The sequence below is a fragment of the Magallana gigas genome, chromosome 1 (assembly GCF_963853765.1).
Source record: "Magallana gigas chromosome 1, xbMagGiga1.1, whole genome shotgun sequence".
In the NCBI taxonomy this organism is placed as follows: Eukaryota; Metazoa; Mollusca; class Bivalvia; order Ostreida; family Ostreidae; genus Magallana; species Magallana gigas.
In genome coordinates this window covers 59,080,986-59,084,830 of record NC_088853.1, presented here as the reverse complement: position 1 = coordinate 59,084,830, position 3,845 = coordinate 59,080,986, and the positions used below count along the sequence as shown (strand labels likewise).

The 3,845-nt window shown below is 33.5% G+C and overlaps 2 long non-coding RNA genes across 3 annotated transcripts; one reads left to right on the top strand and one right to left on the bottom strand.

The window, feature by feature from the left end:
- Window positions 1-260: 260 nt before the first annotated feature.
- Window positions 261-2,313, top strand: LOC117685124 (uncharacterized). 2 transcript variants are annotated; one of them, XR_004598815.2, is made up of 3 exons: window positions 261-385; window positions 1,365-1,472; window positions 1,844-1,939. It is a non-coding gene; the product is annotated as an uncharacterized lncRNA (long non-coding RNA). The 2 variants fall into 2 exon arrangements; XR_010712246.1 differs by lacking the exon at window positions 1,844-1,939 and adding an exon at window positions 2,089-2,313 and having other exon boundaries at window positions 263-385.
- Window positions 320-1,468, bottom strand: LOC117685123 (uncharacterized). Its single transcript, XR_010712249.1, has 4 exons — window positions 1,384-1,468; window positions 815-898; window positions 661-708; window positions 320-424 (listed from the first exon to the last, which is right to left on the bottom strand). It is a non-coding gene; the product is annotated as an uncharacterized lncRNA (long non-coding RNA).
- Window positions 2,314-3,845: the final 1,532 nt, after the last annotated feature.

The following is a 3,845-nucleotide window of genomic DNA, read 5'->3' as shown; positions in this document are numbered from 1 at the left end:
TTAATCCCCTGAGATTAATTATCTTGCCTGTTATCTAGAAATTATCAAGAAAGGAAACAACAATTTATACAAATGTATTAAGATGCTATTAATTTATTTGAGATGCTGGCATATTAGAATTCATTGATTGTCAATGATGGAATATATTGACAAGTTGAATAAATTCAAAAATGATATATTTTCCAATGTGTAAGTAAGGATTCTGCCAATTTTCTTTTTTCTTCTAGGAGAGGATTATTCTTAGTTTCTCTCTGAAATTTGCTAATGGCAATCTGTACTTTGGCTACTGCAGCATCATAACACTTCCTGAAGTTTTTGTCATGAGGGCTGGTTTTACACAGTCTCTTGTATTTCGTGTACTCGGTCACAAGCTTCGAGTTCCCAAGTAAGGCATTCAGAATATCAGCCGTTGATTTTGGTTGATCTACAGATTTTATTTTTAAAATAAATTTCTTGCTTAAAAATTCCTGGATCCATTAAAAAATATTGAAAATATTCCAATGAATTACAGTAATTACTGGTGTAAAAAAATCTTATTACATGTATTTTTAAAATATAAATCATAAAATAAGTGTATTTTGCTTAAGAATTCTTTTAAAGAATTTTCTTGTCAAACTTTGTCCTTGTGCTTTTCCTTTATTGGTCATTTTAAATGTTTACCTTTAACTTCAATGAAAAGTCTCTTTTTGCAACTTTTTGGTTGAGGGTCTGAAACAAAGAGTTTTCAATGTCAAGTTTTGTCGGTTAAAATGGTAACTTTTGATTTTTGTTATTACAATAAACACCATTAAGCAATTTGTATCAGATAATTTACCAAATTCAGCTACAAGCGAACGTTTCTTTCGTGGAAGACTTTCTACCGGTAAATGTGCATCAGAATCTCTTGTGCTAATATATTCTGTAAAGATAAAACGTCAATGAAAACTTTAATATGGTTTTAAAAAAGAACGAACATTTAACATAGGCCAAATAAAAAAAATAGTTGCGTTGCTGGTAACATGACAAAAACATTTAGAGTAGGTAGTTAGGCAAGAACTTTTTTTATTTTTACTATTTATTTTAAATACATTGTCTTTTGTCAATATACATACACATATAAATAAAAACATGCAACAAAACAAATGTGAACTCTTTAAAGTACAAGAACAGACACATTCTATGATGCAGGTATGCATTTTAATAAATACTGCATGAAAAATATGCATGCGCAGAGAAGTACATTTCCAAATCCAGATGTGGAATAAAAGGTTGAAGGGTCGTGTGTAAAAATTAGGGTATGTCAGGTTACAGGAAACACACTTTTTTTCTCAGCCTTACCAACATTTTGATAATTCATTTAACACCTTACCTTTTTTTTATTTTAGCATTGAAATTGTAGGTTACCTGATTCAACGACTCCGAGTCCTCCCCTTGTCTGCAAAAAGGGTCCTGTTCTGTCACCATGTTGGCGCAAGGATCAGTTGTGTCTAGAGGTAAAACATTTTATTGTTGTATTTTTCATTTGCATGGTTAGTTAAGTGCTGTTTTGTGAACACCCTCTGCACCAGTATTGATTATTTAAAAAATTGTTCTTACCTTCCTGAGCATCATTGGGGCAAGCCTCTGCCCCATTGTCATTATTGTCCTTATTGGGATGTGTCTCTACAGCATTGTCCTGGTAATGCTGGAAACATTTTCCTGCATCATTCTTCATCTATAAAATACACATGTTTTTAACACTTAACACCAAGCATATAATTATTAAACAGTAAAATCAGAGAAAAGCAAACAGATGCAAGTTCTTTTGTACTAAGATGACATTTAACACCTTGCCTTTTTTTAAAATTTAACATTGAAATTGTAGGTTACCTGACTCAACGACTCCGAGTCCTCCCCTTGTCTGCAAAAAGGATCCTGTTCTGTCACCATGTTTGCGCAAGGATCAGTCGTGTTTAGAGGTAAAATTTTATTGTTCTATTTAGGCAACTAGTTACAATTTAAGTGCCACAGTTAAAGTTCAAAAACTTTACTTTTTTAATAGCAAGGAAATGTTAAGATATGTATTTACCATTTAGTGGATATATGAATTTTGCTTCCTCTTCATAGTAGACCCTGATTCTCTTGATGGGGAGTTTGAGGAGACCTTCTGCAAATTTGTCAACACATGTTTTCCAAACAGAGGCCAAAAAGGATGTTTCTCTGTGCAGATTGAAGGAGGTAAAGTTGTTAATTCGTGGACCTTCCTGTCTCCTGCAAGGCTCATCCTCACCATCATAGAATTCAATGCCGCTTTCTACCCATGACAACTATACATCTTTTCCTGCCAACATGAAGTCCGAGATCCTTTTTAGATGGGCTTGAAACAGAACTGGATTTTTTTTAACAAATTCATTTGAGAAAATGGTGTTGCCACGTTTCTCGAGGAGCTTGGATTGATGGCTGATCATCGAGTTTTGTTATTTTAGAGTGTCCGGTTTTGAGTTAATTTGTTGTTGAATTGTAAATCGTAGAACAGCATTGTCCACCACATATTTTGCGTGTCTGTTGGTTGTTTGTAGGGAAAGACGCCGCAGATCCCCAAAGCTTCTTTCTTCTTGTTCCGGTATGATTGACTTCAAACAAAATATTCTGTAAGTTTCTGGGAGATGGACAGTTATCCCATGATAATGGCTTCCAAAAAAATTTCGAGCTGTTAGTTTTGCTGGTTTTCCAAAGATGAGTTCTGATAGTGTTGCAAATTTAAAACATTGGTTATATAGTCTCAGGACCTGTCTCGGGTTTCTGTTTTTGAAATTGGAATATGATTTTTGAATGATTTCAACTAGACTGTTTACAAGGAATAGGAAATCTTCATGGATTTTGTTTTCTTCATATTTTGTACTGATAAAGATTTGTTTTACGAGTGAATGCAGAAAGCTATAAACTTATACATTACAAAGAAGTAATGTTTGGTGTTGTACCCCCCTCCCCTTCATCCCCCTTCCCCTTCCATAAATATTTCACCACCTGATAATAAGTTAGTGCGTTCTGTTTTTTCCGAGGGTTCGATTGTCAGATTTTCATTAGAATAAGGGGGTCACAACACCCTTTCATATTGAGAGCAAATAATTAATTTGCAGCCAAATAGATTATGTTATGAGTGGGTAGAGAACAATACTGCATTGTTTCAAACATTAGTAATAGGGGTATCAGAATAAACTCCTAGATCAACAAAAACGAATCAAAGTCGAATAAAAATGATATAAATAAATCGTAGGAACTTTTTCTCTTCTCTTTCCCGCAAAAAAGTTACCAAGTGGAACAGTTGAATGTTATTCACATTTTCTTTTCATAATGATTGTGATAGTTATTTTACATGTATTTCTCGGGATATGTTTGTCTCAGCACACTCCACCCTGTGACTGTCTAAACGAATTAGGAATTGCCTACTGTCGCCATGTACGGGCATGTCCAGAATTTGTATCAAATGTCCAGGTGGAATGTGCGATAAATGAAATAATTTTAAAAGCAAACACGTCGCTTGACCAAGTACTGATCCACGGGGAATGTAGCAACATGTCGGTATACAAGCGATTGTGCATGTATGCAATTAAGCAAATAGTATTGCGGTCTACCAGAGAAAGTTTCCTTTGTTCAGGTAATTATATACTTAAAAAACTGAAGTGTGATTGGTGAAGCAAAATTACTGTACTCGAGTGTTAATTTATCTGTTAAGGTGACATTTTTGACTTATTGTGTAGGTAAGTTAATTTGAAGACCTATTTTGGAAACAGTTAAGTTATTGTATTTCAGAGTTGAATTTTATAAAATTTGCGTACAAAAATTATAAAAATATTTTATAAAATAAAAAAAAATACAAGAAATTG